The following is a 14,359-nucleotide window of genomic DNA, read 5'->3' on the forward strand; positions in this document are numbered from 1 at the left end:
TATTTTTTAGATCATACAAAAGTTAAATCATGTATTGCATACTATCGCTTCATTCTATATAATAACAAAATAAACATAGTAAGAAAATTCAAGTACCACTAATTACTGCGTATGAAATGTTGTTTTCACGATTTTCTTCTATGTTGGTCGTCAGCGTAGTCACGGTGGAGCCTCCAGCAATAGTCTACCATTATGTGTCCCATATGCCTTGATACCTTCGCTCGATCACCTTCGTATCTTGATGAAATCTCTCCCCTTGTTCCTCACTGATCTCACCATGATTATGTGGAAATCTGTCTATGTAGCTTTAGAGAAAGTCATATGAGTACTTAAATTCTTAAAGCTTGTCAACATGTTTTGCACCGGTTCTTCATAACTGTCTACTTTGTGATGATCCAAGAAATCCTTGACAATTGACCCATAACTACAACATGCAGAAACTTAAACAACATTTAAACATTTTGTGAAATCTGAATCTTTGATAAGCTCGTGAATTTGAGAACCATCAAATATTCCAACTTTCAGTTTTTCCAGACTTATTACAGGGAAAGATCAGCAATGTATTTGAAGCAATTTCCATCTTTGTCCAAGACCTTAGCGAACTGCTTCATTAGCCCTAACTTAATGTGGAGTGGTGGCAGAATAATTTTATCCCTGTCAACCAATGACTCGTTTGCTGCTCCTAAAGTCGTGTTTTCTTTTGAAGGCCATGTCACTTTTGTCCAATGATCTGGCTTCGCCCTACTGTCTCAGAAACAGATGAAACAGTGTACTAGGTATATCTTTTCTGTTTACCAAGCAAGAGGTTTACCATCTTCAGATCCACACAAATAGACATCTTGTCTCATGATAACAAAGCTTCTACAATAAAATTTTGATATTTTTGTATTTTTCTATATTGAGTGAGCAATAGGAAGAGATGCATATTGGTTACCATTGTCTAACAAGACACATTCAGATAATGGGACTTGAATTTCGATCAGATTATTAGCTGTTATTTTAACTTCTTGTTGTAAACAGTTCTTTTCTTTTATTCTAGATTCTAAAAGTTCAGATACTTGCTTTGACAGACTGAGGTGTCAGGTATCAGATGACTGAGTTTTTCATGGGAAAAATGTTCAAGTGTTGAAATTCATTTTCACTAAAATCACATGTGTTACATCCTAAACTATGAGTTTCTTCAACACCTGACAACGGAAATAAAAGCAGAGTTGTAAACACTGGTATGGGAACGTCATCGTTGTGTGTTACAGGTCTCCTTGCTGACTCCAAATCAGGATATTCCCACTTGACTTTCTTGTATCGACTGAAAACTTTCACATTCACTATACAATCATTGTGGTGGTTTATCGGCTCTCTCTACACCATAGGCACACCGAAGTTTAAATTTTTTTTTTGCTTATTTTTCCACTGTTGTAGACATTGCACACAAGTTTTGCAAACAATATCCAGAGCCCAAGACACGTCTTGTTTTCCAGCCGCCACTCCAAAATAAGCAAGATAAACTTGTTTTACAAAATTTGTGATTTGTTCTTAGTTTTGGCAAAGTGTATTCACCACAAATGTGAATAACTCATGTTTATTTGGAAATAATAACAAAATAAAGGTTACAATATTGTCAGGTGGTCGTTGTTGATACAACTTATTTCGTTAAATAGTAAATCATTTAAAGTAAAATTCTAATCATTAATAATTGTATGTATAAATTAGCACAAACACACACACACACACACACACACACACACACACACACACACACACACACACATATATATATATATATATATATATATATATATATATATATATATATATATATATATATATATATATATATATAGATATATATATATAAAGACAAAATACATTGGCCAAACATTCACAAAAATGCAACAGAAAGTAAAACAACATAGGTAACTCAGAGCTACATCTCGAATACTTCGTCCAGTTCCCCTGCGGCGGGCCGTGTGCCCAGAATGCTGCAGGCATTTCCTCTTTGGATCGCAACACTGAGTCTCTAAAAGAAGAAGCTGGTCGCCCTGTGGTCCTTGGTTTCTATGATGAGCTTTTCACCCAGCTCTTTGAGGAACTTCAGAGCACACTTGCCCCATGTTCCAAGGGTCTCCAACCCTATTGGGATGAAGTTATAGCAAGGGGGAAGGTCTTCATATTTTCGGATCTTCTGGGTCTCCCTGTGGCTGGCAGCTCCACCCCCTTCCACTACAGAGTATGGCAAGTAGGTGTCTGCCAATGTGGCAGCACAGGTGTAGTCCCAGGCAATCTGCTTTCCATCCTTCCAGGGTAGCATAGTGGCTCCATCAGAACACTTTTGACTTCCATCAGACCTCTGTACTTGGGGTTCCCGTTGAGCTGGGCAACGGGCTGTGGCTAGGCTTCTCTTTATTATATCATTGACCTCCTCATGTCTGGCATACTTCCCTTCTGCTGTGTGACACACGAGACCATGAAGTCCGAATTGAGCAGCTGTCGCCCTGCCGCAAATACACCTATGTTCGGTGAGGATGGGGGTGGCTAGGCGAAGAGCAACACCAATCCGAATGGCCTGTGGGTCGAGACGGGTGCCCAGGGAGGAATTAGGAACAGCTAACAGGAAATCTCCTGAGCGTGTTGCCTTCACTGCCAGGAGACGAGCTTTGTTCTTTCCTGAAGCATTGGAGAGCATTGTGTTGGCGATTTTTTCCATGATCGGTTTGTCCCAGTGGGACTGTTTGTGCTGTTTGGGAGGAGCTGGTCTACTGGAGGAGTCTGTAAGGGTGTCCCACCGAATCGCTGCTTCTGTAAACCTGGGGTCTTGAGCTCCTACCACATCTCTCAAGCGTTCGGGCACTATCTTCTTGACTAATGCACTGGCAGGCAAACACGAAGACAGAAAAGCAGGTAAAGCAACATGCGTTGCTTTACGCACCCCTATACCTCCCAGTCGCACTGGGAGGGTTGCCTGATCCTATTGCTCATCCTCTAGTGACAGGTTCAGTGCCTTCTTAAAAGTTGATCTCAGGTGTGCGTCATATTCATCGAGTGTTGGGTTGTCAAAAGAGGGTGCACACCTCAAGAAGTAAGTGAGTCTTGACATAGTAAGACACCTTGTGAGGAGATACAGAGCGTCATGGGCATCAAGATCGCTTATTCTCTCCTCCATTCTCATCAGGTCATTCAATTTGTCCCTGAGGACAGTGTCGATGGCCTGATGACCATAGCTAGGAGTCCAGTGACAAGCTACCTTTCTTAGACGTCCTCATTCACCATTCACAGAGTAGATAACACTCTAAGATTTCAAGTTTACCGAAAACCTACGAGCAAAAACGATCTCACACACTTCTATTCCAGTCAAGATACTAAGACCGAAAGAGGCATCATCATCGGATTTTTCCTAAGAGGATACCGAATTTGCAGTTTTGAGTTTCTTGACCAGGAATGTACATACATATACCAGACCTTCAATAATTTATATTTTCCTACCTTTTTCATCAAAGACTGCAAGAAAAGAGCCCTTTAGATCATTAATTCTCCACTCATAAACACCCCTCCTAATAAAGTTATAATCCTTCCCAACAGCCAGGTTGCAGTGAAAGTTTCTAAAGTACTAGAGCAAGCTAACACTAGAATCAGCATCGCATTCAGCACTTCCATAAGGGATCTAACTAGGACAAAATTGAAGCTCTACGAACCAGTCAATGCAGGAGTTTACACAATACCTTGTGGAGGCTGCGACAGAATATATGTAGGTGAAAAAGCAAGGGACCTCAAAACACGCCTCAATGAGCACAATAATGCATGTAGGAGCGATAACTTCAGCAACGCCGCATACAACACTTGAATTCCGCTAATCACTTCATGAAATTCAGCGACGGTCGACTAGTAATCATCATTAATTACTGTTTCTAGCACAAACAAAAAATAAAGGCAACTTCATCATATCTGAAGTATTAGCAAGAATCCTTCTCCAAACATTAAACCCTGCCATCACAGGACAATTAAGGAAAATCCTGCACCCACTTTATTACCATGTTAAAGGAAGTGTACATTGTTGTCCATGCCTAGGCCAGCGAGCGGCGCGGCAGGGTAGATTCCTTTTAGACTTCGTCTAGGCAACTGAAACATCACACTGTAATGACATAGTCTATAGTGATCGCACATTTTTGTGCATAAAAGAATCTCAAAGGACACAGCAGAACACTTACAGAGAAGTGACAAAAGCTTCTTTAGTGATATGACTGTGAATAATAAACAATACTTGATGAACAGTGTGTAACAACGAGTGTTGCGAATTTCCCGATAGAGTACAGTGCGACATTCTTCTAAGAACACGTCTGCTTCAATCAAGACACCGATACCCGAGTAAACATATGGGTCCGATACAGATACCCAGGTAGGTCTAGTTATTAATGAGACTAGCTAGGTCAGCTGCTCAGCAGATAGCTAGTTCATTTTTCTCTAGATTTACTACACACTGGGTTACGTGCGGGCTTTTTAGCCCAACAAGTGAGTATAGATTCTCGTCAGTATTCAGTTATTGAAATACTGACACAACACCCCCTAGGGGTAATTGTACTCATCATACCTTTCCCCTTACAGCCCAAGTGTGGTTATATCGACGACTCCAAGAACTGTCTGGCAGTGGCTGCAGCTAAATCCCATACAGTTCACTTATTATATGACTTGCTTATTTGTATGCGAAACCCCAGAGGAATTGATGTGTTGTTTATTAACGATTTCGAGTGTGACTGACTTCCTAGACTCCACCAAGTGGCTGATTTTATGTCATTAGCGAAAAAAACATTTAGGAGAAGCATATTCATGTTTGATAGTCTTGACTTTCTTTGTTCAAGAGTTAGTTTATTCTGCTTTTAGTTCTGTGTATTACCATGTTCTGTTTAGTACCATGTTTTGTTTAGTGCCATGTTTTGTTTAGTACCATGTTCTGTTTAATATCATGCAGTTGCTGATACTGCATGATACTGCTGCTGCTGCTGCTGCTGCTGCTGCTGCTTCTGCTGCTGCTGCTGCTGCTGCTGCTGCTGCTGCTGCTGCTGCTGCTGCTGCTGCTGTTGCTGCTCCTGCTGCTGTTGCTTCTTCTGCTGCTGTTCCTTCACTATTTTCTCCGCCCACATGACCCTGTGACTTAGAGGATCCTCACAGGTATTAGCAAAACCCACAGTTTACGTTTCCGCCCCTCTTTATTACAACAGTTTAATTTACGATCCTCTCATTACTTGAGTCTTTTTGCTTGCCAAAATATTCTGTTCTCCCTTCCTCTGCTTATTACACCAATTCTTCCAATCTCTTCTTACAAAATCCCTGTTCTTCCTGTGTTTGCTATTCACACAGTTCTGTTCTCTCTACCTAAGCTTAACTCATCTACCTCTGCTGTCTGGTTACTTTCTCAATGCTTTTAATTAAGCTATTTTATTCCTCTTATAGAACAACGTCAGTGTAAGTTAGTGTATCTTAACGCCTTTCAAGGAGTCGTGTTTGCTAATGTCTTTCTTTTCCGCATTTTTCTGGACAGACTCCCACATTTACTTTAACACAACCAAGTAATAAGCCCGTATCACTTCACTTATTTTGCTTGTTAATATCATGCATGAGGCTACCTTTGTTGTGGTCTCTGCTGTCAGAGTACAGTTAGGTTGCGAGTCTTTCTCTCGACTGGCGGGTGTGGAATCACACCTACACCACATTTTGAGTGACGCAAACAAGCTTGGTGCTTCACATGAAAGTAATGATCAGTTTTCACATATCACATCGCATCTCCCAGTCTCCTAACCCTTTGTGTTCCACAATAAGCATCTCATTTTTTGAGCCCTTGTTTCCCCATCATTAATATTTCTACCGCTAACACTCACTCTCTTTTGATCATTAACTTGCCAGGAAAAAAACATTTACAATAATCTCGGAAGATTCACTTGTTCACCATCATAAACGATAAAAAAAAATCTAAGTCGGGGAGAAGGATTTCTTTCCCTTTGTTTCTTCACTGTTAACTAGAGTCTGTTCTGTTACGATTTCTCCGTGGCCGGAATTATAACCAATGGACTCTTGGCCGACAGATATTTCACCGACGAACATTTGGCCGAACGGATATTTCACCGACGGACATTTGGCCGAATGGACATTTTGCCGAACGGAAAATTAGGTTAGATTAGTTGATGAATGCCATTTCGTCAATTCAGTGAAACGTCCGTCAGTGAAATGTCCGTTCGACCAAATATCTGTCGGTGAAATATCTGTCGGGCAAATGTCCGTCGGCCATCTGTCCGGGAGTCGATTGCTCGTAGGTCTGGGTACGGGCGGTGAGAATGACCACGAGAATCAACTCGATTTAAAATGTTCATGTCATGGAAAGAGGCCGTGAGGCACCCACTGCACTTCCTAAGGAAGGAAAGGGAACTTTTATAGTGGTGACTGGCTCTTCCTTCGTTGTATTAAACCTGATGACCTCCAGCTCTCCAAGTGCTGAATGAACAGAAAAAGTCGGTCAGGAATTTAGAAATATTTTTTTAGTCTATGGCAGCCGTCATTAAACATCAGCAGAAATATTTTGTAGCTCAGTTTATTAATTTTTACTTATCTGCATTACAGCGACGCACCATCGGACAACTAACTTTAATAACCACTGGTATCTAAACGAAGCATTTAGTGCCTGCAAGAAAGAAAACGAACACTCGAGAAAACTTACCCGAAAAATAAAAGAAAACCTAAATCAAAAACTTTCTGTTATCCTAGATCTCATCTGTCTTACATACCGCTTTTATTTACCCTGGACCACAAGCAAGCTCTGGTGGCCTGGTGGTTAACGCTCTCGCTTCACACGGCGAGGGCCTGGGTTCGATTCCCAGCCAGAGTAGAAACATTGGACTTGTTTCTTTCAACCTGTTGTCTATGTTCCCCATCAGTAAAATGGGTACCTGGGTGTTAGTCGACTGGTGTGGGTCGCATCCTGGGACACTGACCTAAGGAGGCCTGGTCACAGACCGGGCCGCGGGGGCGTTGACCCCCGGAACTCTCTCTCCAGGTAAGCTTCCTAATGAGTTATGTAGTTTGTATGTTAATTTCGTAAAAAAAATCGAAATATCTTAGAAATTGTGATTACACAAGCACCACAACTTTTTTCACACGAAATGAGGTATAACAGAATTTAATATTGACTTCCGGACTAAGTAACGTGAATCTTATTGTAGGTAGATCACCAAGGTGGTGGTGGGTGTCAGGGTGAGGTAGGATGCACAAAGGGGCAGTACAGTTTATTAGAAATGGTATGTTGATACCGACTAGTTAGTTTAATATTTTTATTATGCACCCTGTACCCATCCCATGGGCGGTAGTCAAAAGATTATAGAGGTACATAATGGGCCCAGGGACTGGACCCCAAAGTTATGATAGCTGAGCTAGTTACAACGGAAATGAACTCCAGGAATATCTGGTCACGATCATGACAAGTTACTAAAGTAATGAATCATCAGCACTCCTATACATGGTTACAATCATGAACAAGTTACAAAGTAATGAGCCACTGACACGTTCACACCCGGTCACAATTGTAATGAGTTATAAATACAAATATTATGTGGGTCATACACCCACACGAGCGCGCACACACACGAGTGCTAGCGCACATACATGAGCACGCACACACACAAGAGCGAACACACACACACACACACACACACACACACACACACACACACACACACACACACACACACACACACACACACACACACACACACACACACACACACACACACACACACACGTGGTAATGCTTTATTTACAGCTAGTAAAGTCAGGGTATTTCTCCAGATTGGTCTGTAATATACCACTGTGGATAAAATACGTTGCCATTTCTTGAACATTTCTGAGGTTAGGTTAGGTAAGGTTCGTCAGGAAACAGGACAAATGTTTCCTGACACGGGTCTTAGTCAAATGATGACCCGCCTTTGGAGCTTTGGTCATCTGACCGAGGCCTTCCGCTGGCTTACCGGTCCGCCCCATTAAAAATTATGGTCATTTATAACCATGTACGTTGTGGTGTTATTTCATTTCTGAGTGAGTTGTCTCTAAATTCATTAATTTTATCGCGCTCCAGTACATAATGACGCAAGGTGTGACAATAGTCCATCTGGCAAAGTTTACATTTCGTTTGGTCTACATCTGGTGGTGGTGATTTAACCTGCCAAAGATATTTGTAACCCAGCCGGAGCCGGGCGGTAGTGACATCCAAGAGTCTGCTTTTTTTGCTGGATGCACCATAGACATGTGGCTCCTCCTGCATGATGGAATGATGATAAATGGACTGACTTGTGTCAATCTCCCTAAGTCTTAAGTCAATAAAGTTCAGATGAAGTTCTTTTCGTATAATTGTTCTCAAACTGCTAACTGACAACCCCAAGTTTGTAATCTACTCCCTCTCTGAAAGCAAACTGCTTAGCCAATTCATCAGTTGTATCATGCATCTGGAGACCAACCGACTAGATGTGGAAAAAGACATTGATGTACAGTTTACGATATTTATTAAAAGAAACATTTCGACAAGTGGCTTCTTCAGTGGCTACTTCAGTTCTGAAGAAGACGCTCGTGGCGAAACGTTTCCTTTAATTAATGTCCTGTACTATAAATGTCTTTTTTTCAGAGTACAGTTTATGTTCTTATGTTCTACTCTCCTTTGATGTCAAACAGTTACTTACTAAAATTCTGAATAATGTTATAGTTGTCTCCTTCACAACTATCTAATTTGTGACTGGCATTCTTCATTATATATTTTATCTTTATTTGTTTCAAAGAAAATGCATGGATTCTTCTGTTAATAAGTAATAAAACAAATAGAACCATAAAATCTCTGAACATATTACCGGGATCTTACTAAGTTTATTGGGTGTTAAATCGTTTTGTCTCGTGAAAATAAGCAAAACTTTCCCTTGACAACAACTATGAAAATAACTTTATCCATCAAGTTACCCGAGAATTTCAATACTATGCTCTTTTCCTTCTCGCTTTAATTTACCTTAAAACAATTCTAAATATTTCTTCAAATCTAATTGCACACTGAGGCATCGAAATATTTTTCACAGTGCAAGAAATTAAATATTTGTACACTTCTTTCATTTAAGAATTAACTTTCCTTTCAGTAGCCAGCAAATGATGTTTCATAAGATTTTTGTGTTGTTTTATAAAATATATAATGCTATGTGTTTGAAGGTTTGTTGATTTGTTGAATATGAAGTCTGTCGTGTCGTGACTCCTTGATGTCTATCTTGTTTATGATGAATTTTTTTATGTTTAAGGAATCTCATAGGAGCATTAATTGTATATATGAAATTTTATATTAGTAAAACAACTGATGCAACTTGTTGATTGTGCTTATGAGCAGCAACATATTAAAAAAAAATTATAAAGGCATGTAAGGGGCCCTAAATTTGCATAACCAACGCCCTATCACTGTGTCCAAAGAATATGATAACAATAATTTCATTAGTATGATTTGAAAGCTGGAACACAAGGAATATCTTCAGTGACTATTTATTGTAAGAATCCAACGTTTCGGTAATAACTTCATCACTATCTTCACAAATCACATTCTGGAACAGGACATAATACAGTACAAGCATATTATATAATAACAAATACAATCGCATATTAGCGAACACGAGAAAATTATAAAAAATATAGGTATAAAAATTAGGAAGGGGTTGACATGTCCTGCTGATGGATTAATTGCCGAAATTTGAATTTTTACAATAAATATTCTATGTAGATATTCTTAGACTTTCCAACTGGACGACATATTATACTTCAATCTGAGTCATCATTTGTTGACAATGGTATAAAAACAACAGTCATCATGGCTGTTGAAAGAAATTATATTCTGAGATTTGAGAGAATATTGGACACTTAACTGGTATGTAAATGGCTACTAAAGAAAATGCACTCGTGAAACAAGCTGTAGCCAGCCATTTTCCAGGACCATTTCTTCCCTTGTAGAATCTTTTAATATTACTTAAAGAGAAACAGTGCGGCTCTTTGAAGTGAATTCAAATTCGCTTAACCAAAAAAAAAAAAAAAAAAAAAAAAAAAAAAAAAAAAAAAAAAAAAAAAAAAAAAAAGCGTATGCAGTATTTTTAACATGGTTATAATATAATGGTATAGATATACAACTTAAATGGCGAGCGTTGGCTGAAATCGTCTTACTCAATACGAACACACGTGTATCCAATAAATCAACTGGTGTATCTATTTGCCTAATGCAAACTTTTGCTAATTTCCATTAAAACAGGATTTAAAAGCATTATCATTGATAATTGCAAATCTGACATGATATGGTTCAGCTGCGAGTGTGATAACATATGGTTAAGTTGCCGCTGAAATAAGCTGTGGTCCCGATATATAACTGAAATTGAAAAGCTAAGCACTTTCAGCATGTTGGCACACAAATCAGTAGGAACTGAAGCGGTGTTGCATGTGACGGGGCATTGTTTGGATAATCAGAAAGACTTGAATGTAGATTTAATCTTCATCATAAGACGATAAGTGGGGCCGAGGGTTGTACACACGGGAACATTTAAATAATATATATTGAGTTTAATAATATATATTGATTGCAATGAAGAAAATAAAGATATATCAGGCTTCCAGCGTCAGCCAATTCTCAGTTAATTAAGCTTCCATATTAGTTAAATGCATATTAATGTATTCCCGAAGAGATATATTCAGTAGGTGCAAATTTTCCTTCTTTAAAATTTTAATTCTGATTAAAATTTGAGAAAGCGTTATTTGATCGAATCTAGATTTTCATTGCTTGTCCAGTACTGTAACTAGGACAAGGGTCTTCCAACTATTGGCATATGTAAGTGTCCTGTGATCAATGTTATGTAACCCATTACATGATTCCTTCAATGGATTTGATAACTTTAAAAAGTTTGATCCTCCATGCTGTTGCTGAAATACTAAATTCCTAGAAATACTAAGAAATACTAAGCTGCTTCCTCATATTACGAACCTTTGTAGCCAAGAATAATTTTGAGAGTTTCATTTCGCATTTACTCCAAGGGTCGGAGAAAACTTTCCCTAGCTAATTAATATCAACATGGGAGCAGCATAATTAGGACCTAATATAGGTTATGTATATCATTCTCACGATTCTCACATTAACACCGTAGTTGGGTTGAGCCAACAACAGCTTTCAGAGCATTTAGCCTATCTTTACATTACTTATTTAGTTATGTTATGGTTGTTCAATATATTTATAGACGGGGTTGTAAGAGAAGTGAATGCTCGGGTGTAGGTAAGAGGTTTGGGGTTAAAAGATAAAGAATCTAACACAAAGTGGGAGTTGTCACAGTTGGTTTTAACTGATGATACTGTGGTTTTGGGAGATTCTGAAGAGAAGCTGCAGAAGTTGATGGATGAGTTTGGTAGGGTATGTAAAAGAAGAAAATTTAAAGTGAATATAGGAAAGAGTAGGGTGATGAGGATAAAAGAATTAGGTAACGAAAGATTTGATATCAGGTTAGAGGGAGAGAGAATGGAGTAGGTTATTGTATTCAGATATTTAGGACTAGACGTGTCAGCAGGTGGGGTTTTGAAAAATGATTTGAATCATAGAAATGACTACAGGAAAAGGGTTAGTGGTGCACTGAGCAGTCTATGGAGACAAATAACTTTGTCCATGGAAGCAAAGAGGGGAATTTATGAGATTTTAGTTATACCAACGCTATTAAATGGGTGTGAAGCATGGGTGGCGAATGTTGCAACAAGGAGAAAGCTGGAAGCAATGGAGATGTCGTGTCTGAGGGAAATGTGTGTTGTGAATGTAATGCAGAGAATTCGTAGTTTGGAAATTAGAAGGTGCGGGATTAACAAACCTATTATCCAAAAAGCTGAGGAGGGGCTGAGATGGTTCGGACATGTAGAGTGGTTGGAACAAAATAGAATGATTTCCAGAGTGTATAAATCTGTAGTGGAGGGAAGGCAAGGTAGAGGTCGGCCTAGGAAAGGCTGGAGGGAGGGGGGGGAAAGGTTTCGTGTGCGAGGGGCTTAGACTTCCAGGAAGCATGCATGAGCATGTTAGGTAGGAACGAGTGAAGTTAAATGGTTTTTATGACTTGACGTGCTGTTGGAATGTGAGGGAAGCAACATTTATGAAGGGATTCAGGGAAACCAGGAAGTCGGACTTCAGTCCTGGATGTGTGAACTACAGTGCCTGCACTGCAGATTTTAGATCAGGAAATGTGGTAAAACTAATAGAGGTGTGTGCATTGGGAAAGGTGGAAATAAAATTCTGCACACCTTTCCCTTTCATGAACCCACAGAGATGATGAGAAAGTTGGCGTCTGATTCTGTAATACAGTCTATTAACTATCATAATTTAAAAGTTTTACAAAGATAACTAATTAAGGAGATTTGTCTAAATGTATCAGATTGTTGGGGGTTAAGGATGAGCACAATGAGATTGTTGGTCCAAGAGATAGGAAGAACATCCTCAGTGTAACTAAAATTATACAGTGCTAACAAAGGGTTATCAGGAACCTGCCTTAAAGTTCTGAGGATATGATAGGTTATACCATCCTCTTCAGGAGCGGTTGATCGATATTTAGTTAATATATTATCTAATTCATACTCGGTTAAGAGGCCAACACTTTCATCAATATTTTGACTCATAAAATTAATCAATTTCAACCTTTCTTCTGAAGAACTCTCTAAGTTTCTTCTAATATGAGATGGGAGATTTTCTTGCCTGGATGTGTAAAGGTAGAGAGATGAAAGAGAACATGGATACAAGAAAGGTGATGAGAGTATCAGATGATTTAGATAAAGAAAAATTGGATATCACATTGGAGGGAAGGAGTATGGAAGAAGTGAATGTTTTCAGATATTTGGGAGTTGACTTGTCAGCGGATGGGTTTATGAAGGATGAGGTTAACCATAGAATTGATGAAGGAAAAAAGGTGAGTGGTGCGTTGAGGTATCTCTGGAGACAAAAAAACGTTATCCATGGAGGCAAAGAAGGGAATATACGAAAGTATAGTAGTACCAACACTCTTATATGGGTGTGAAGATTGAGTTGCAAATGCTGCAGCGAGGAGACTGCTGGAGGCAGAGATGTCCTGTCTTATAAGGGCAATGTGTGGTGTATATATTAGGCAAAGAATTCGGAGTATGGAAATTATGAGGTGTGGAGTTACTAAAAGTATTAGTCAGAGGGCTGAAGAGGGGTTGTTGAGGTGGTTTGGTCATTTAGAGAGATTGGATCAAAGTAGAATGACTTGGAGAGCGTATAAATCTGTTGGGGAAGGAAGGCGGGGTAGGGGTCTTCCTCGAAAAGGTTGGAGGGAAGGGGTCTTGGACTTCCAGCAAGCATGTGTGAGCGTGTTAGATATGAGTGAATGGAGACGAATGGCGTTTGGGACCTGACGAGGTGTTGGAGCGTGAGCAGGGTAATATTTAGTGAAGGGATTCAGGGAAACCGGTTATTTTTATATGGCGGACTTGAGTACTGGAAATGGGAAGTACAATGCCTGCCCTTTAAAGGAGGGGTCTGGGATATTGGCAGTTTGGAGGGGTATGTTAAATATGCTTCTAAACTGTTGTATCTGGACGCCTCTGCAAAGACAGTGATTATGTGTGAGTGAGGTGAAAGTGTTGAATGATGATTAAAGTATTTTCTTTTTGGGGATTTTCTTTCGTTTTGGATCACCCTGCCTCGGTGGGAGACGGCCGAAAAAAAAATCTTATACAAATTATCTGGATGATATGGTAGAATGTAATTTTTTGGTTAATATTCGGCAATATTTTATTAAGAAAAAATAATTGAATTTGAGATAATCATCTGAGAGAATACAGCAATATATTGAGAAATTTCATGTTGGGGCTGGTCATGATGGGATTTACTGCTCTCATGGAGTTATCTCAGGCATTTGATAAAGTGGACCCCATTATTCTAAGGGATAGGCTTACTGAAAGAGGAATTCCTCGCGATATTGTGTATCTTGTACATTGTCTTACGAAACCATGAAACACGAATTAAGTGGGGTGATAATAAAAAGGGGATTATGATATCATTAACATGGGTGTAAGACGAGGTGGTATCCTTTTTTCACTGCTTTTGAAATATACATAGATAATGTGATTAAAGATATGTAGGTTCCACTTTCTAACAGGAAATATCATTGCACATGCAGACGATATTGATTCAAATGAGCCATAAAAACAATTTTTTTTGAAAATTTTCATTATTTAAATTTACCAATTAACACAAGTAAAACAAAATGTTTGGTATTTGTGGAAATATTGTTTGTGATAAACTGGATAAATTAAATAACCAATACGAAATTGCGAAACA

Source organism: Cherax quadricarinatus, chromosome 19 (genome assembly GCF_038502225.1).
Source record: "Cherax quadricarinatus isolate ZL_2023a chromosome 19, ASM3850222v1, whole genome shotgun sequence".
Lineage (NCBI taxonomy): Eukaryota > Metazoa > Arthropoda > Malacostraca > Decapoda > Parastacidae > Cherax > Cherax quadricarinatus.